Raw genomic sequence first — 21103 nt, 5'->3', positions numbered from 1 at the left:
GTTTTCTGCCAGCTGTGATTTGCTTATTGTAAGCAATCTGGCAACCATGTGCACATGCTTGCTCCTAATTGCAATTCAATTCAATTCAAGTTTATTTGTATAGCGCTTTTTACGATACAAATCATTTCAAAGCAACTTTAACATCATCTGAGGTTCTCTGAGGGGTGGGCATCATCACTTCTCAGGTGTTCTGGATCCAGACTGGAGCTTGGGTACCGTATTTTCCAGACTATAAGTCACACTTTTTTTCATAGTTTGGCTGGTCCTGCGACTTATAGTCAGGTATGACTCATTTATCAAAATTAATTTGACATGAACCGAGAGAAATGAACCCAGAGAAAACATTACCGTCTACAGCCGCCAGAGGGTGCTCTATGCTGCTCAGTTCTCCTGTAGTCTACCACTGAAAACATAGAGCGCCCTCTTGCGGCTGTAGACAGTAATGTTTTCTCTAGGTTCTTGGTTCTAAATAAATGCGACTTATATATGTTTTTTTCCTCATTATGACATATTTTTGGACTGATGCGACTTATACTCAGGTGCGACTTATAGTCCGAAAAATACGGTAAATCATATATAAATCCCGTGGCAAAACAGAGAAACAAATAGAGACATCATTAGCAGAGCTGCTGTTCCAACAAAGTAAAATTAATTAGTTTAATCCAAGCTAAAGAATAAGAATGTGTATTTGATGAGATAAAACTGCAGTCACAAATTATGAGATGCATTATTTGAATGCTTGGCGAAAGAGATGTGTTTTTAATCGAGAGTGTGTCTGAACTGAATTGCAGATCTGAAAAACAAAAAAATCTGGAGTTTAGCGGTAAAAATGAAAGCGCCATTCAGCCGGGCAGTGTTCTGTCGAGATATCAACTACCATATTTTCCGGACTATAAGTAACACTTTTTTCATAGTTTGGCTGGTCCTGCGACTTATAGTCAGGTACGACTTATTTATCAAAATTAATTTGACATGAACCAAGAGAAATTATCCAAAAGAAAACATTACCATCTACACATAAGAGAGGTTGCTCTATGCTGCTCAGTTCTTGGTTCTAAATAAATGCAGCATAGTCCAGTGCGACTTATATATGTTTTTTTCCTCGTCATTAGATATTTTTGGACTGATGCGACTTATACTTAGGTGCGACTTATAGTCCGAAAAATACGGTATATTGTTTACGATTGTGATCGCAGAATAAAAACACTTTGCTGTTATTTCAATAGAAAAATAGACCATTGCAATTATGGAATTAGTGGAATTACTAGGAATTTCACTTTTATAATATTTGTTTGTTTTAGCTGTTTGCATTAAGTAGACAGAAAGATTGCGTAAGTCTCTGGTGTTTATTTATATAATAAAAAGCCTATAATAAATCAGAATACTAGATTAGGTAAAATACACCACGCATGTGTCCACATTCTGTTGATTTGTGCTAACTGGAGAATGTAATACCTCAAATACAAAAGAACATTTCTCAAAGACAACAATTACAATTATAGTTTTATAAGTTGTTAGTGTGGCACAATGTTCTCCGCCAATCCTCACTTCTCACATGCCTCCACAGCATTTGGTGTGGTTTTGCGGCTTTCTGAAAAAGGAAAACTGTTCTTTCATATGTGAAAACTCATGTGGTACTTAAGGGCTTCTTAATGTCTGAAACTCTTTCCTCAGTGACCACATATAAACGGCTTCTCTCCAGTGTGAACTCTCATGTGCCTGTTAAGGCTTGCTTTCCGGTTGAAACATTTTAAACATTGTTGGCAGGTAAAAGGCTTCTCTCCAGAGTGCCTTTATATCTTCTGATATGTTTTAAAAGAGCTGATGTTTGACTGAAACCCTTTCCACAGTGTTGGCAGGCATAAGGCTTTTCTCCAGTGTGAACTCTAATGTGGTTTCTAAGAGTTTCTTTTTTATTGAAACACTTTCCGCACTGTTGGCAGGCATAAGGCTTCTCTCCAGTGTGAACTCTCATGTGTATTTTAAAATCTGTTTTACTGTAACACTTTCCACACAGTTGGCAGGTGCAAGAACTACTCCTTCCCGTCTTTTGATCCTTTTTTCTTGAAGTTATTTCAGTCTGTGAGCCACTAAAAGATTTTTTTAAAGTTATAAAATCATGTTGATTTTTCTCCTCCATTTCTTTTAGTTTTTGACTCTCCTCTTTCAGCACCATCAAGTCTAAGATGAAAAAAATAGAAAAATGTAAGATTTTTGAGATGCAGTTTGACAAATGTTTGTATATGTCACAGGTCGGAGCGGACCACAGGTGTCGTGAGTCACGCCCCTCCCTAGTTTCCACCTCGAGGAGGTCCCAAGAACACCCCAATGACCAGACACACGAGAGCCGGTAAGTAAATATTAAAACAGCTTTATTAAATTACTAAAAAAAAAGGTATAGGGAAGGGAGGGGGAGGGAAGCTAAAATCCAACTCTCCAATTGGGGGAGTATCAATCTCAAATCTCTTAGACTCCGCCACGGGAGATCTCGGTAAGTCCTTCACTCCTCTTTCCTTCTGGCTATGTGACGACAATCGGCTTATTCACGAGTGCCCCTTTGGTCTAGCTTGCAGGACAGCTGCCCAGGGCCCTCTCCTTTTCCTGGACGTATCAGATACAATTGGTAAGTATTTAGAGTTCGAATGCACGGTGTATACCTGCTGCTTCCCGTGGCGAACTCCGAGGCGGCCCAGCGGGTTGGACTCCCAGTCGTCCAGATGCTGGTGGAGCTGCACAATGGCTGTTGGGACCCGACTGAGACCGTACTGGTAAGTGTACGGGAGGTGTTCACAGTTTTTGTATCCTGAGTAACGGGTCGACGTGCAGGTAGACACTTCAAAGGGACCTGCTAGATCTGCACAAGAACATACAAGTCAGTATGACTGGCCCCTCTGTCCACCGTCCATGTCCAGTCCTCTGGCTCTTCGCTCGGGGCACAGGTAAGTCTGTAGGAAAGACAACTGAGGCTTCACTTGGACATACTGGCTTTAGCTTTGGGCATAAGGGAAGTACATCAAAGGTAACAGGGACTTCACTCTGGGCATTCAGGCGAGTGTACAACACAATATGCTGGCTTTAGCTTTGGGCATAAGGTAAGTACATCAAAGGTAACTGGGACTTCACTCTGGGCATTCAGGCGAGTGTACAACACAATATGCTGGCTTTAGCTTTGGGCATAAGGTAAGTACAGCAAAGGTAACCGGGACTTCACTCTGGGCATTCAGGCGAGTGTACAACACAATATGCTGGCTTTAGCTTTGGGCATAAGGTAAGTACATCAAAGGTAACTGGGACTTCACTCTGGGCATTCAGGCGAATGTACAACACAATATGCTGGCTTTAGCTTTAGGCATAAGGTAAGTACATCAAATGTAACTAGGGCTTCACTGGGGCATACAGGCGAGTGTACAACACAATATGCTGGCTTTAGCTTTGGGCAATAGCTTACGGTGAATATACAGGGAAGCAGAAAGGGATGTTACTCACACCTTTTGGGGAAATAGACGTCAGGCGTTCCTTTTCTGAGGTTTACCAACTGCTGATAGGGATGCAGGTCGAAAGCTGCTGCTGCGTTGGGCCGAACACGGCCTCCGCTGATGTCACACACAGGTAAGTTGTTACACCCAGGGAGTGCTACACTGGGTAGGTCGAACGCTTCCCTCTCCTTTCTGCCAACCAACAGGGTGAGTCTTCTAGACAGGGGCGAACCTTTGAAGAACTCCACAGCAGGTAATAATACACGCACAGCTGATTTCCTGCTCCAGCAGCCAACTCCTCACCATTAATACTTCCCACTATATCCACACTGTTCTTACTTGAATTTGTTTCCCACCTCCGTTACGCGGGGTAGAAGGGTCAGGATGTCATCGACGGCATCTAATTAGAGATGTTGTTTTCTTCGCCCGCCTCAGTACTCACTTCCTCCACAGGATTTCGTCGGGCCTGAAAGGTGGTTTTTGACGACACAAATACAGCACAGCACTGCAATTTTCAAGTGTATACACTCACAGCAAAGGACAGAGGCTCACCCACTGCACTCCACACACTCTTGGTGAATTTAGGGTCAAACCCCCCCGTCTGACCAAAGACTCGTCCTGGAAATCGTGAGAACACTGATGCAAAGAATATTCAGATTTGAACGTCGCCGCCACGACACCCCAACGTCTTCTCTCACTCCTGGTCCCGGCTCACCCACAATCCTCCTCCACGGTGGGGCCGCTCACTTACTATGCCAAAAACTTACAAAAAGGCTAACAGATAGTTCACTCCAGATAATTAAGCTGCTGTACGATGGTTTGGAGTACTCACACCGTTACTAACACGAGGTCTCTTTTCCCTCTTCTTTCCAGCTCCTGGATACTTCTCCTACTGCCACGTGACCTGTCCACAAAGGGCCTCCTTCAGCGATATTTCCGGTGAGTCTTCCTGTTCTCAACTACTCAGAATTCGTTACACATGTCCATAGAGCATTTCACAGTTAGATAGACATCCCAATATACTCAGCCCGGTTTCTGTTTCTGCCAAACCCTTGTCTCCGCCTTCTTTCCGCTGCCCTTGCCCAAACACTCCAACTCACTCGCCGTATCGGCTGGAATAAAACAACTCCTCTCTGCAGTTTCTGAGGCCCTCTTTATACTCCTCCCTCTCTCCACACTGCCCAATCCGCGATCGCCCCGTTCATCTAGCCACCTGCGATCAATGAAACCCTAATTTCCTTCCCCGGAGTTCCCGGAAGTGACCGGTGTTTGAGGATTATGGTCCGGGCGGAACCAATCTCCATTCTTTTAGTTCCGCCCTTACAAAGTCACTCCGTGACATATACATGACAGACCAATGATGTCATGCTAGAAGGCAGAACCTAAAGGGAAAGGTCAAAAGCTATGCAAATACTCTATCTCACAGATTTTCATTTTTGGGTGAACTAACACTTAAAACTTTCAGCATTGTAAGTTTACACATTGTTTATTCTGAAACAGAAACATTACACACTAACTAAAGTGTTTATTCGATTTATAAAACGTCCCCGCTGTCTGTACAAAACTATGTTTCTTTTGAATCGGCTGCACTACTCATCAGCGGTCCAACACCCACACCGTTTTAGCTGTTATTTGCCGGACTCCGAAATACTGCAATACTTTTATAAGTGAATTTTGTGCATTTTTAACCCATTTGTGTACCTTATCACCCAATCTTATTCTCCTGGGTGATTTTAACATTCATACGGATACTGCCAGTAAGCCACTCACAAGGGATTTCAATTCTTGCTTAGACAGTTTTGGTCTCCAACAATATGTGAACTTTCCAACTCACTCTAAAGGCCACACTCTGGACCTCATCTGCTGTTCAGGTGTCACACCTCGGGACTGTACTGCAGATGTAATACCCATATCTGACCATAAATTGCTTTCCTTAAATGCTGATGTTACACTCTCTAAATCCAAACAACAACATTTGATGTCATTTCGGAATATAAAAAAGATCGACCCTTCTGTTCTGACTGCCGCAATTGCTGATTTTCCACTCAGTGACCAGCTCACTTCTCCTAACAATTTGGTCTCCTTTTACAACTTTGAACTACAGCAGCTCCTTGATACTCTTGCACCTCTTAAAACTCGGACTGTATCATTCACCCATTCTGCGCCCTGGTTCACTCCTGAACTTCGCCAGCTCAAAACCAGAGGCCGGCGTTTGGAACGCCTTTACAAACGATCTGGTCTTATGATACATAGAGAGCTGTATAGTGAACATGTTCATCTTTAAAAAGATGCTCTTTATGCTGCCAAAAATGTTCTCTATTCACATTTAATTGAGTCTGGAGATGGTAATACTAAAGCACTGTATTCAACTGTTAATCGTATTCTGAAACCTCCTGACACACTTCCTGCACACCTGTACTGCACTGCTCAATGTGATAAATTTATGTCTTTCTTCAATGACAAAATAACTACCATCCATCAACAATTGGCCTCTTTGGCTACCCCTTACTGTAGTTCGTCACACAGTGTCTCAATTAATTTGCCCCTCCTCTTCCTTTCTTCTTTCAACTTGCCATCTGAAGAAGAAATTTCTCAGTTAATTTATAAATCTAATTCTTCCACATGTCTACTTGATCCTATACCAACTCATTTGGTAAAGGCCTGTTTTCCCTCTTTATCTTCTCTTATAACTCGTATTATTCACACTTCTCTTAGCTCTGGCATTATTCCATCATCTTTTAAAATAGCTGCCATAACCCCTATTCTTTAGAAACTTGGTGCAGACCCAAATAATTTAGATAATTACCGTCCTATCTCAAATCTTCCATTTATTTCAAAAATTCTTGAAAAAGCAGTGGCAGCACAGGTTCGTGCTCATCTTAGTAATAATAACTTGTATGAGTGTTTTCAGTCAGGGTTTCGTCCTAAGCATAGCACTGAAACTGCACTAGTGAGAGTACAAATGACCTGTTAATGGCTGCTGATGGCGGGTTGTTATCTATTCTTGTTCTACTTGACTTGAGTGCAGCTTTTGACACAATTTCACACAGTATTCTCTTGCATCGACTATCTGGCATTGGTATCACTGGTATTCCTTATGCCTGGTTCACTTCATACCTTTCAAACCGCAGACAGTTTGTACAACTAAATAAATTTCATTCCCAACCTTCTCCTGTTAGCTGTGGTGTCCCCCAAGGCTCTGTCCTGGGCCCCCTATTGTTCCTAATTTACCTTCTCCCACTCGCCAATATCTTTTCAAAATTCGGTATTAAATTTCACTGTTACGCCGATGATACTCAGCTTTACATTTCTACAAAGCCCACATTTCTCCCTCCCGCCTGTCTTACCAACTGCCTTCATGAAATAAATGTTTGGTTTTCTGCCAATTTCCTCAAACTTAATGCCAGTAAGACTGAAGTACTCCTCATTAGTACTAATTCTACTCTCTCTAAGTCATGCAGTTTTCATTATCCATTGATGGTTCTTCCATTTCTCCCTCCCGCCAAGCTAGGAACTTGGGGATCATCATTGACAGTACCCTATCATTTGATGCTCATATGAATAATATAACCAGGTCTTGTTATTTTCATCTCCGCAATATTGCTCGCCTCCGTCCATTTCTCACTCCACATAGTTCCTCTATTCTTGTTCATTCGCTTGTTACCTCCCGCATCGATTATTGTAACTCTCTATTATCTGGTCTACCACACAAATCTCTTCATAAACTCCAGCTGATTCAGAATTCTGCAGCCCGTATCATAACCCGGACTTCACCAATTGAACACATCACCCCATCACTTCAACAGCTAGGGTAAGTGTACCCATTAAGCCCATGTACCCTTTAAGCCCACCATCAACTCTGAAGTCAAATAAAAAAAAAAGACAAAATCATATTTTTTGCCGCTCATTATTTTAACCAATCCAGTGATTTGTTACTTCTCTGACATTTTTTATTGCATACCAATCACATTTGTCAATGTTGAGTTAGCCCCACCCATGTGCAAGTTGTCTCAGGTTACCTCACACAAAGTCACCCCAAAACTTTGGTGTTTTGGCACTCTTCAGAAATCAAGACATTTCTTCAATTTTCAGCCATTTCTTTGTTAAGTACATTGATATTGTGTCAAATAAGAGATAAATGTATTGTTTTTTTGTGTATGAACAAATAGTACTTTATCATTTTATATAATTTTCCTTTAAATGGAAAGATGAGTTTTCTTAGCTTGCATTCAAAGCTAATCTCTAGGTCAAATCATTATCCTTACAGAAAGATAGACTGCCAAAGAATTAAGCATGTGAACTACAAACATTAAATGTCTTGTGATTAATTATACATTAATTTACCAATAAATACATCATAAATTGTTTTGTAGAGAAGATTATTTTCATAAATTAACTTTTTTTAAAGATGGGTTTAAATGGTACAGTGCCACAAAACGCATGCAAACTATAGCGAACACAAGCTAACCTTAAATGTAAAAAACTTTAAATTAAATTAAGCTCAATAAAAATAACTCTTATGCTTAGTCCACATTATATTTAAGCTCCATACATGTCTTTTTAAACAAATCTTAGATTTTTAAAGGAAAACAATGTCTTTTTTCACCATTACTGACAGTGGTACCATTTAAGCCCACCTTATGTGTTTCAATGAGGAATTCCTCAAATTACAAACTTTGATCACTTTTCTGTATGAAAGTGTTAGGCTAAATGATAACATTTCTTTGTCTGCTTTTATCTTCCATAGTACCTTAATTTACAACTATATTTTGATAAAAATTAAACACTGTGTAGCACCATTATATAGGCCTAATAGATGTCTGCTAATGTGTATCATTTGTTTTCAGTGAGAAAATGGCAAAAAGGAAAAACTACAGCACCTGTTCAAAAATCCTGGAGGGTGCTGGCCCTTTTTACCTGAAAAACCACAATGAAGTAGAGAACCTCTACAAAAAGAAACTTAAATCAATGAAATAAGCTCAGTCGCAAAACAGTAATTGCAAATGATTGCATTCTTTGTTCATGAAATGTTCTGTAGCCAATGTTTTCCATGTTGAATGTTATTGGTACAGGTGATGAGTACTATGGCAACCATTAGTAAAAAAGGAATATTTTAAATACAGTCACTGAAAAAATTATATTGTTGTTTTACTTCTTTAAAATCAATAAACTTTTAAATCATTCATGATGTGGGCTTATTTGGAACACATGCGGGCTTAAATGGTGCCAAAGTACCAATTAAGCCCATGCTAGACTTCTGACTTTATTCCTAAATTATCTTAATTTTATATTCTAAAATGTACATTGACTAATTAATACAATTTCAAATGAGAGATTAATCTTTCATTTTAACAAATTATTTTTCTTATAAACTATGTCAATATCTATGAAAAAAACCTAAACTTAGATTTTGGTGGGCTTAATGGGTACACTTACCCTACATTGGCTTCCTATCAACTTTCAGATTTAATTTAAAATTCTCCTCCTCACATACAAATCTCTTCATAACCTTGCTCCACCTTACCTTTCAGACCTCTTACATCCCTACACCCCTTCTCGAACTCTCCGTTCCTCTTCACTGGGTCTCCTACATACACCCTCAGCTCGCCTAACCACCATGGGCCATAGGGCCCTTTAGTCGTGTTTCTCCTCGTCTTTGGAATTCTCTCCCAGTCAACATCCGTAATTCAGACTCTTTAGCTCAATTTAAAGTCAAACTTAAAACTCATTTATTCAGAACTGCTTATCTTCTATGATTACTTTGTGCACTCAAGTCCAGTATTTTTATTCTTTATTTATTTATTATTATTGCTGTTTTTTATTGACATTGTTATTTGCTGTTATTTTCTGTTTTAATATTGTTACTGTTATTACTTTTTGTACGGTGACCTTGAGTGGTTTGAAAGGCGCCTTAAATAAAAAGCATTATTATTATTATTATTATTATTATTATAATTATTATTATAATTATTATAGTTATCAAAGTTAAATCACAATTAACCACCCCTTTAATTGCATGTGCATTTCATTTTATTTAAACCTAAAGTAAATTTAAAGATTCAGATTCCAGATTTAAATCTGAGGTTTAAGTTATGGTGCAACAGGATTTAAGTTCATCTTAAATCTAATGTAAATCTAGGATTAAAGTGATTAGTTCAATGTAAACCTGCTTATGGTTTAAAGTTCTGGATGGTTTTAAAGTGGGCAAGCAGCAATATTGATCCAATAATTAATTGTTTCTTTCACCAATTGTGCATTGTATATATACTCCCTGTTTAAAAGGCACTTAGTTTTATGTCACTTATTTCTTTCAGGAAAAATTTATTAATTCACATGATGTAAATAAAATCGTCTCAGGTTACGAATGTAACCATGGTTCCCTGAGAGGGAACGAGACACTGCGTCCTCTGAGGGGACACTATGGGGAACACCTCGTCGTGACCCGTGTCTGAAGCATACTTTGAAAAACGCCAACGCGTTGGCCGGCGACAGCCTCTGACGTCACTACCAGCGCGACTATAAATACGCGCCCGTAGGACCCGTCACTATCTTCCTCGTGAAGCTTGCGTCCGAAGCATGGCAGGGAGCTAGAGGACGCAGTGTCTCGTTCCCTCTCAGGGAACCATGGTTACATTCGCAACCTGAGACGTTCCCTTTCAAGGGAACTTCGAACTGCGTCCTCTGAGGGGACACTATGGGGAACAGTATACCCACGCCGCCATGCTGAGGGGAGTGCAGACCAGAATCATGGCAAACACTAAGTACCAACTCTACCGCTTTCCTCTTCACCGGGAGTCGCCCCTGGGACGGTCTGACGGCTGCCTTATGACATTATCCCTTACGGCCAAAGGCCTAAGCTACATACCCAACTTATCCTGTAGGGCCCTGGCCCGGGGTAGAGCTAAAGGCTTGGAATCACAGAGATTCCTTTAAAGGGATACGGCTAAGAGCCTGGCACTTTCCTCTACCAAGTCTTTGCCTGTCACACAGGGGCTACTGCTAGCTTTCGCAAAAACCTGCCGAAAGGGCTGTCCCCACAGCACTCTAGTAGCGGCACCCTGTTCTAGATAGGTATCCGAGGATACCTAGGTGGAGTGGTGCCCAAGATGAATGGGGCTTAAACCAACTCAAGAAAGGGCACGAAGCAGCAGCGCGAAGCCCTTACCATCTAGGGATTTTAGAAAGAACGCAGAGACTAGCGTGCGAACTTACCACAATGTGGATTTTAGAAAGTGCGCAAAGACTCCCGTGCACACTTACCATAACATGGATTTAAAATACTGTTCTAAGGAGGGGTTCTCGTGGGACTCTGTCAGAGCAGCTCGTAGAAGAATGGCCCGGGAGCAGAGCAATTGGAGGCCTCAGCCCCTGCCTCAGCAGGATGCCTGCTCTCACAGAGCGTCTCAAACAGTATGTGGTACTGGAGCGCTCTGAAGAACCGGGAATCAGTCTCCCAAGAGAGGAAGACTCCGAGCTCCGAGCAGCATGCTCATAGGTGACACTTTCAGAAAAGGGGAGCGCTGCTGAACTACCCGAGAATTGCCCACACAGCCCCCCCAAGTTGAGGGGGCTTGGGGTGTACAATAAGTACACACCGGTTGGATGAAGCCCAAGGAACACCGGGGCGAATCATCCCGAGAAAGGGAACGAAGCGGAGCGCGTAACCCTTACCATACAGGATTTTAGAAAGTGCGCAGAGTCTTGCGTGCACACTTACCACTTTACGTGGATTTCAGAAAGTGCGCAGAGTCTTGCGTGCACACTTACCACTTTACGTGGATTTCAGACAGTGCGCAAAGCGTTAACGTGCACACTGACCACCATGTGGATTTGAGAAAGTACACAGGCAAGCGTGTGTACTGAAAGGTTACCTGACAACCACAGTATGTGGGAGCTCACATTCAGAGAGGCCTGTGAAGCCTGCTACCTGATAACCACAAAATGTGGGAGTTCACCTACAGAGAGGCCTAGAGAGGCCTACTATCTGTTACCAGATAACCACCTCAGTGGAAACTGAAAGCAATATGGAACTCGACTCCAGGGAGGCCTGGTGAGGCCTACTACCTGACAACCACAAATCGCGGGAGCTCGCTTTTTAGGAAACGCACAGTATGTGGGAGCTAAATCTCCAGGGAGGCCTGGTGAGGCCTACTACCTGGCAACCACAGTATGTGGGAGCTCACCATCAGGGAGGCCTGATGAAGCCTACCACCTGACAACCACAATATGTGGGTAGTCCACCCAGCCCCTCATGATAAGGGAAGCGATGCTTGAGGTGTATAACAAATACACACTGGTTGGATAAAGCCCAAGGAACACCGGGGCGAATCATCCCAAGAAAGGGAACGAAGCGGAGCGCGTAACCCTTACCATACAGGATTTTAGAAAGTGCGCAGAGTCTTGCGTGCACACTTACCACTTTACGTGGATTTCAGAAAGTGCGCAGAGTCTTGCGTGCACACTTACCACTTTACGTGGGATTCAGACAGTGCACAAAGCGTTAACGTGCACACTGACCACCATGTGGATTTGAGAAAGTACACAGGCAAGCATGTGTACTGAAAGGTTACCTGACAACCACAGTATGTGGGAGCTCACATTCAGAGAGGCCTGTGAAGCCTGCTACCTGATAACCACAATATGTGGGAGTTCACCTACAGAGAGGCCTAGAGAGGCCTACTATCTGTTACCAGATAACCACCTCAGTGGAAACTGGAAGCAATATGGAACTCAACTCCAGGGAGGCCTGGTGAGGCCTACTACCTGACAACCACAAATCGCGGGAGCTCGTTTTTTAGGAAACGCACAGTATGTGGGAGCTAAATCTCCAGGGAGGCCTGGTGAGGCCTACTACCTGGCAACCACAGTATGTGGGAGCTCGTCTTCAGAGAGACCTGATGAAGCCTACTATCTGAAAACCACAATGTGCTATTTAGTGGAACGCACAATATGTGGGAGCTAAATCTCCAGGGAGGCCTGGTGAGGCCTACTACCTGGCAACCACAGTATGTGGGAGCTCGTCTTCAGAGAGACCTGATGAAGCCTACTATCTGAAAACCACAATGTGCTATTCCGTAGAAACGCATAGTATGTGGGAGCTAAATCTCCAGGGAGGCCTGGTGAGGCCTACTACCTGGCAACCACAGTATGTGGGAGCTCGTCTTCAGAGAGACCTGGTGAAGCCTACTATCTGAAAAAGCCACAATATGCTATTCCGTGGAAACGCATAGTATGTTGGAGCTAAATCTCCAGGGAGGCCTGGTGAGGCCTACTACCTGGCAACCACAGTATGTGGGAGCTCGTCTTCAGAGAGACCTGGTGAAGCCTACTATCTGAAAAAGCCACAACATGCTATTTAGTGGAGACGCACAGTATGTGGGAGCCAAATCTCCAGGGAGGCCTGGTGAGGCCTACTACCTGGCGACCACCGTATATGGGAGCTCACCATCAGGGAGGCCTGATGAAGCCTACCACCTGATAACCACAATATGTGGGAGACCACCCAGCCCCTCATGTTGAGGGAAGCGATGCTTGAGGTGCATAACAAATACACACTGGTTGGATGAAGCCCAAGGAACACCGGGGGCGAATCATCCCAAGAAAGGGAACGAAGCGGAGCGCGTAACCCTTACCATACAGGATTTTAGAAAGTGCGCAGAGTCTTGCGTGCACACTTACCTCTTTATGTGGATTTCAGAAAGTGCGCAGAGTCTTGCGTGCACACTTACCACTTTACGTGGATTTCAGACAGTGCGCAAAGCGTTAACGTGCACACTGACCACTATGTGGCTTTGAGAAAGTACACAGGCAAGCGTGTGTACAGAGAGGTTCCTAAGCATCGCAGAGGCGCTGGATCGCACGGGAGCGGTGAGCTCCAACCCTCTTTTCTAGACGAGGGGAGCATCACCTGAGGCAGTAAATACAGAGCTTCTTGCCGTAACTACCACCTCCCCGGATGCGCCAGGCGGCCCCTCAGGGTGACCTGGCCGGACATCTATGGAATTCCCTGCAGTGCTGTGCCAATTCTTTGGCCACCTAGCTACTGTAAAGGAAACTCACAGAGATTGTTAGTAGACACATAACCACCAGCAACATAACGTCCATAAACAGGTAGAGCAAGGGTTACCTACTCACCCACCCTCCTGTACTGGAGTCCCGCTGCGGGGCGCCCCCTTCTGGTCCGGACCGTCAGTAAGGCGGTTGCTATGAACATAGAACCAACCAAAACATCATAGGTCCAGAAGGAGACTGTTATGTGAGAGACCGTCCACCTAACCTCGATCAGGTGGAAAGCTGGTGGCTACAGGGGAATTAGGCAGGGGAGGACAAAAACAGAGGTTAAAAACATCCGGAGCTACTAGGTCATCCTACCGCTCTGACCCGGGCGAGGACGCTGCCTCGTCCGAATCACGTCCCTCAGACCCTGCTTACCGCTCCGTGACCCGCGGTTCCTCTTGCCCCTGCCCTTAGGCGGGGGAGGAGCGCGAGCCGCAACACTAGCCTTCTGCGCCCCTCTACGACCCTCAGATCGAGATGGGCCAGGACCCCTGAGTTGCTCGGGCTCGGACCTGGACCTTCGTGGAATGAAGGATTTAAAGGCCGCTGAGCGCGCCCTTGCCTCCCTGAACTTCCCGACCACCATCTCGACGGAGGTACCAAAAAGCTCAGAAGGCGAGACCGGAGCATCGAGAAGAAACCCCCTTTCTTCCTTCCCGATGTCAGCCAGGTTCACCCACAGATGTCTCTCCGTCACTACCATGGCCGCCATAGACCTGCCCATGGCGGAGGCGGCCTGCTTGGTAGCTCGGAGAGAGAGGTCTGTGGTGCGGCGCAGCTCGGCTACCTGGTCAGGTGAAAGGCCCTCACCTGTATCCAGGTCCTTCAGCAGGTCAGCCTGGTAGGCCTGGAGCACCGCCATCGTGTGCAGTGAAGCCACAGCCTGACCAGCTGCCGCGTATGACCTGCCATTTAAGCGGGATGTATCTTGGAGGGGCTTAGATGGCAAAGCGGGAGATTTAAGAGAGGACGTTTGCCCCACAGAGAGATAGCAAGCCAGCGTCTCTTCTACAGGGGGCATCCTCTCATAGCCGTTCTCATGCAAGCCCTCGATATTAGCATAGCTCGTATGCTGAAACCGGTGGATGCGAGAGGAAAACGGCCTCTTCCATTCCTTTTCGACTTCTGCATGTAAGTCAGGCAAGAATGGAAGGCTCACCTGGGCTGGAGGGCTATGGTCAGACAAGTACCGCTCAGCGAGGCGACCTCGTGGCGCCACCTTGCTGGCACGCTTCCATGGCAAATCTGATTTTGCCGTGGCGCGATCCATAACCTCTAACAGCTCCTCATACGCGGGACAGGAGGATCGAGAAGGCTCAGCCTCAGCTTCTTCACCACTCTCAGACATCTCCTGCTCTTCCTGGGTAGAACCCAGCAGAGCACTAACTTCAGTGTCAGAATGGGTTAATGATACCACATCTGCCTTCCGAAGTTCGCTCTCGTTCGCCGCCGGAGAGTGTGAAAAGGAAGGTCCCTCTCTACACTCCTCAGCGAGATCCATTTGTGATCCCCACGAGCTCATTCTCCTCCGTGCCTCGGCAACGGCGGGACCTGAGCCGCGGGATCCAGATGGCTGTCCCTCTTTCCTCGAAAAGAGAGACAAACGAGAGTGGAGCTTTCTCAGAGAGAAACGCTCGCAGTGCACGCAGACCGCCCCCTCAAGGACATCGCGCGCGTGCTCTTCGCCCAAACAAGAGACGCAAAGAGTGTGTGTGTCATCGGGTGTCAGATAACGCTGACACGGATGCACACACTGTCTAAACGCCTTGCTAGTGGAAGCCATGATGAAAACAGTAATAGATCGCTCTTACCGTCTTGGTTTTTCGTTTCTCAGATGCACGCTTCAAACAAAACAGTCAACTGAAGACGAAGAAGATAGTGACGGGTCCTACGGGCGCGTATTTATAGTCGCGCTGGTAGTGACGTCAGAGGCTGTCGCCGGCCAACGCGTTGGCGTTTTTCAAAGTATGCTTCAGACACGGGTCACGACGAGGTGTTCCCCATAGTGTCCCCTCAGAGGACGCAGTTCGAAGTTCCCTTGAAAGGGAACTGCATGGCGTACATAGCCACTAAATTTACTAACAACTATGCACATTAAAATTTAACATTCAACAACATTTATTTACATATATTTGACAATCTGAATATCAAATGTTTAGCTGTTTTTTTTCCTATAAAATGAAATCCCAAGCATCCCTGATATCCCAAGCAAAAATGATAAAATACATGCTCCATGATAGGACAGCTAGGAGAACAGCTCCTTGTCTACCGTTCACGAGGCGAACCGCTCCATGTCATAAAAGGACGCTCATGACATTCTTCAAGACTATAATTTATTTCATTTAAATAACGATCAAATGAGTGAGTTCAGAAAGAAAACTAACCTGTTTGTTCCTCAGTATCTTCTTCTTTAACTCTGAATGTTTCTTTAATCTTCACTTCTTCACTCCCCTCTTTAATAAACGCCATCTTTATAATCGTGTGTCACGTGAATCTCAGCCGCTTCAGCAGGGGTTTTTCTGTGCGTTTAGACACTTTGTCCTGTTGAGGTGACAATAATAATAATAAAAAAACTAAATCTCTGGTTGTGTCTCAATCAGCTCCCTAGTTTAGTAGTCAGCACACTTGTGAGGGAGTCAGTCAGAGAGATTGGTGATGGCCTGAAACACAAAAACAACAAAAACTAGCACTAAGAACACATTTGTATTAAGTTTTCTATTTGGTATTTTCTGATTTGTAGGCTAATATTCAAGATTCTACTTTCACAAAAACATTTACAGTTGGTTTGTAGAACTATTCATTACACTTTTAGTATTTCTGGTTGCATTTGCACTGTTTTGAGCAGCAGGTGACATCAGAGTGAGTTTAAAACCACCGATTGGCTGTCTAAATGAAAATCTTTGATTAAAATGTTTAAAATCAATTTAAAGTTTTCTTTCTCTTTGAAGTGTTACAAGCTGTTGGTGAATCGATAAGATCCCTGAAGTTGTAAAGACTAAAGTCTCAAACCCAAAGAGATATTCTTTATAAAAATTGAGGCTCGTCCACACCCCCCTAAAACGCCTCGTTTAAACACGCCCCCACGTCTATGTCACTGTATGGGAAGATTTGCATAGCGCAGCCCAGATGTTCACACAGAAAGAACGCATTACTTTTATTCTCATTGTTGCCACCGCCATGTTGTGGAGTCACTGTGTGTTTCGTTGTGAAAGCTAAGCTACTTTGTTTGGCCTTCCAAAAGAGGACACGACTTTATTTATTTATATTCAGAGGTGGGTAGAGTACCCAAAAACTGTACTCAAGTAAAAGTAAAAGTACTTCTAGAAATATTTACTCAAGTAAAAGTAAAAGTACTAGTCTTGAATAGTTACTTGAGTAAGAGTAAAAGAGTATCGGATAAAAAATCTACTCAAGTAGTTAGTTACTAGTTACTTTGGGTCATATATACTGAGCCTATTTTTTATTTAGATATATAGATAAAATGTATGTAATGTAGTTACATTACATACATACTCTCCATCTTCAATACCACGACTTAGGTGCCCTTGAGCAAGGCATCGAACCCCCAACTGCTCCCCGGGCGCCGCAGCATAAATGGCTGCCCACTGCTCCGGGTGTGTGCTCACAGTGTGTGTGTGTGTGTTCACTGCTCTGTGTGTGTGCATTTCGGATGGGTTAAATGCAGAGCACAAATTCCGAGTATGGATCACCATACTTGGCTGAATGTCACTTCACTATCACTAATGTATGTGTGCGTGTATAAATGTATATATTTCATCAGCCTTTACTCCAATTTATGTAATTTATTATAAAACCCTGTCTGTTTACTTAAGTAAAAGATATAGGTGTCATACCATAACATATTTTTAATATGACTGACTTTATATTAAATGTGAATTTAACATTGAAAGTTAATGTGATATAAATATTGCTACTAATCTTTCATTGTTCAGAAAGAGAGCAAATAACATTTACATTATTAAAGATCATTTTCACTGACAGTCTAGATTTCAATCACTCTCAGAAACTCCCATTAAAATCACTGAAACTGTTAACACTGTGAAATCAATATCTTAATTAAAGATTCGTACAAACATCTGCACTTTGTTGTTTCTGACGAGAGAATTCGCCAGAAAGAGGTATTCAGTCAGTGAGCGAGTGAAGGAAGAACCGGAATTTTAGCGATGACTCATCGGAACACCTCTGATTGGCCAATGCTTTAATAAGCTCAAAAGAATCATGTGTGATTGGTTATAATGCGCAGCGCTGCATGAACGCATCTATCTCTGGCTCAGCGCCAGCAAGCGATCACAGATCTGAATTTAGCAGCTGATTATATGACTTGCTGAACGTACTCACGCCGGTGTGATTATATTAAAATTAATACAATCTTAATCGGCTATTTTTTGTCTTTTGGAAGCTGCATTCAACTTGACTCCCCTCTGTTATAAGCCACACACATACAACAAACTAATGTCAGTGGTATCGTGTACTGTAATCGAATGCAGCCCAAGTTATTACGTGTTAAACAGTAGACAGCACACGCGGTGTTCATCTAATAAGGATCTCCATCGTTAGCAAATAATAGCCTTTGCAGATTTCAATTCAGTGCAGTTCCAGCCACGTTTTCAACGCTCTTTCTGTTCTTAAACGTTACAACTCCGAGTGAACCACTTCAGACGCTCAGCGCGTGCGGCAGGGAACTGAACGACTCATTCAAACTGATTCATGAACCAATTCACTCGTTTGCCAATTGGTTTGATCAAGCCTTTGAACAGAATTGACTCAAAAGAATGAATCATTCGCGAAAGGGCATCGCTCATTGCCCAGAGAAAAGTAGACGGCACGTTTGGAATAAACTGAAGCACCTAACATTTATTGCATTAAGATAAAGTAACGAGAGGAGCGTCGCCCAAAGTAACGAAGTAAAAGTACAGATTTTCCCCCAAAAATTTACTCAAGTAAGAGTATAAAGTACCCATCTTTAAATATACTCCGAAAAGTATTCGTTACCCCAAAAAATTACTCAAGTAAATGTAACGAAGTAAATGTAACTCGTTACTACCCACCTCTGTTTATATTTAAATGTGAACTAAACAAAAACAAAACACACCTAGTGAAGTTAAAAATTAGGACGTTTATTTAATTTTTTTCTTAATTAGAATTCTTCCCCGTTGTAATTTTCACTTTATTCTATCGTATGTTTGTGTGAATTAATAAATCATTCCATTAAAAATATACATGTACACATACATATCTAAATAGACTGTTTAGCCATTATGCCTCATCTTTGTGTGGTTTCATCTGAGAAGTGTGAGGGTCTGGCTTGAAATTCTGAAGAATTTTTGCTACAAAACAGCTTTGACTTGCATAGTATGGAAAAATACTATGGACATGATCTGCACATGATGATAAAACAGTGGTATATCGATTACGACCACTTCGTCTGCAATAAAAAACGTGAATGAGATCTCCTCCATTGCTGATCTTTGCAGTCGACAAAACAGCGAGATTCAGGAAGTGCCCGACTTCAAAGGTCTTTTTTGACCCCTCCTCTTACTGCAGCGGCCTACTCTCGACTACATTTCAGGCGAGGCAAGGCGCATCTCAAACAAGCCTATTATAATCTGAATAGCACGTTCAGCGCGGGGGCGTGGTCACATTAGAAGATAATGAAGGGAGACGTGAAAAACGGACATCGCATTGTTTTCATATGGATTACTTTATCACAGAATATTTGTTTTCGTGCACAAAGTTTTGTTGTTATTATGTCTGTATACAAAAAAAGTAGACCCTTTACAGATTCGATTGATGTATTGCTCTTATCTGTACGATCAAAACTGAAAGTGTAATTTAAGTTATTTTCCGGATTATCAGGAGAAAAATCCCTCATAACGCGAATATAAGCGTTAATCGACTTCAGAGGGTCTATTAAATTATTGATGAGATTGCGTGTTCTTATCCTATGAGAAGATGCTTCACTTAATTATTCACAACAGCATGTGTTGATTTGCTACGACGTGCTTCGGTCTCCGAGATGACATTGCGCTCATTAACTGAGAGAAACATTCATGGATCGAAGAAGTGTGTTTGTTTTTGCTTTGTAATAAGAATTCAGCACAAACGTGATTCATTCACTTGATGAGTATAATAGTTTTAACAGCTCTGTGACAAAATCTGTCAAAAATCTTATATAAATGCTGCAGAATAAGCCTCAAGTTATCAAAGGTGCAACAGCGCGAAGACTGCAATAATAAAGTACAGTAAATGGAAAATGTTTTTTTTTATCTTAAACCACAAACACATTACTTTACATCAAATACACAAAATAATGTTGTTTTTAGCAACATCATATGACCCCTTCAAAACTAGCAGTATATAATCAGTGCTAAAATGTGATTAGAATATACACAAGTTACCTATCAAGCTGCTAGATTTCAATTATTGTAAAATGATTTATAAACGTCATTTTCTTCTTCATATTAGCTATCTATGAATAACAAATGCACTGAAAATCAAGAAATCTGTCATCTATAAGGACTGGACAGAAAGGTGGTCTGTGTTTGAGCTTAGTAATTTCAGTAGTAATGTTCTTTATACGAGTAGTTTTGTATAAATTTGATTTTGCAGTATAAATGAGTATGGTTAATTGATTATTACCATTTCAGTTTCTTTAACTGGCAAAAAAACATAGAAACATATTCAGTTAAAAAGTTAATCAAAGTTGTCCAAAGACAGTAATTTGAAAACAAAATACCTGCAATATCCAGTTACACCTGAAGGAAACTCAGAAGAGAAGATCAGGAGACTGTGTGAAATATTCATCAGGATCTTGACTGAGATGGTGTTCACTAAAGCAGTGAATCTCTGAACCTTATACAGACTTCAGGAGGCCGTCTTTAGAATATAAAGGATGAAAACAGTTTGTACCCAGATTTTCAACTACTCTAATCCAATCAGCAGAACAATAACACTCATTATCACAGAGATCATGGTCACTTCACATGGTGCACATGGTGCATTCACATTAAACTCCGTTATTGATTATCAGCAACAAAGAGGCCAATTAAAGAACTGAGGCAGAAGCATCAATGGCCAATAAAAACAAAAGATGACACTTACCTTGATTGCACATTTGTATTTATACACCAATCCAAAACAAATTCATTTTATAATATAAAAGGCATTTATCTTTCTGCTGATTTTCTAGGGCTACGCTTGAATTTTGACCGATATAATTATCTTTTAAAGTAAATTTTGCCTTCCCCAGAACTTTTAATATTAACTAGGGTTGGGTACTGAAACCTGTACCTGTAGTATGTAACCGATATGAACCGAACCGAATCAGAACACAGGTTTTGGTGCTCGGATTTAGTTTGTCTCAGTTTCATCTGTTTCTTCTTGTAATCACAGACAGATTTGATGATGTTGAGTTCAGATCTCTGTGTGGAGCACCGGCTGTTGTCAGATTGCTTGTGCATTCAAAAATCTCACTAGATTATTATTCAAATGAATGGCAAAATTAATGTTTGGAAATGGAAACTGATATTTCCTACTGACACACTCTAGCA

The 21103-nt window shown here is 42.4% G+C and overlaps 2 long non-coding RNA genes across 2 annotated transcripts; one reads left to right on the top strand and one right to left on the bottom strand.

The window, feature by feature from the left end:
- Positions 1-901: 901 nt before the first annotated feature.
- On the top strand, positions 902-1490 carry LOC132106199 (uncharacterized). The gene is made up of 2 exons (XR_009424070.1): positions 902-1077; positions 1144-1490. It is a non-coding gene; the product is annotated as an uncharacterized LOC132106199 (long non-coding RNA).
- A 316-nt stretch (positions 1491-1806) lies between these two features.
- LOC132106181 (uncharacterized) lies at positions 1807-20486 on the bottom strand. The gene is made up of 3 exons (XR_009424051.1): positions 20290-20486; positions 15917-16192; positions 1807-2181 (listed from the first exon to the last, which is right to left on the bottom strand). It is a non-coding gene; the product is annotated as an uncharacterized LOC132106181 (long non-coding RNA).
- Positions 20487-21103: the final 617 nt, after the last annotated feature.

Source organism: Carassius carassius, chromosome 26 (genome assembly GCF_963082965.1).
Source record: "Carassius carassius chromosome 26, fCarCar2.1, whole genome shotgun sequence".
Lineage (NCBI taxonomy): Eukaryota > Metazoa > Chordata > Actinopteri > Cypriniformes > Cyprinidae > Carassius > Carassius carassius.
The sequence above is the reverse complement of the archived record's forward strand: the minus strand, read 5'-3'. Positions and strand labels throughout refer to the sequence as shown.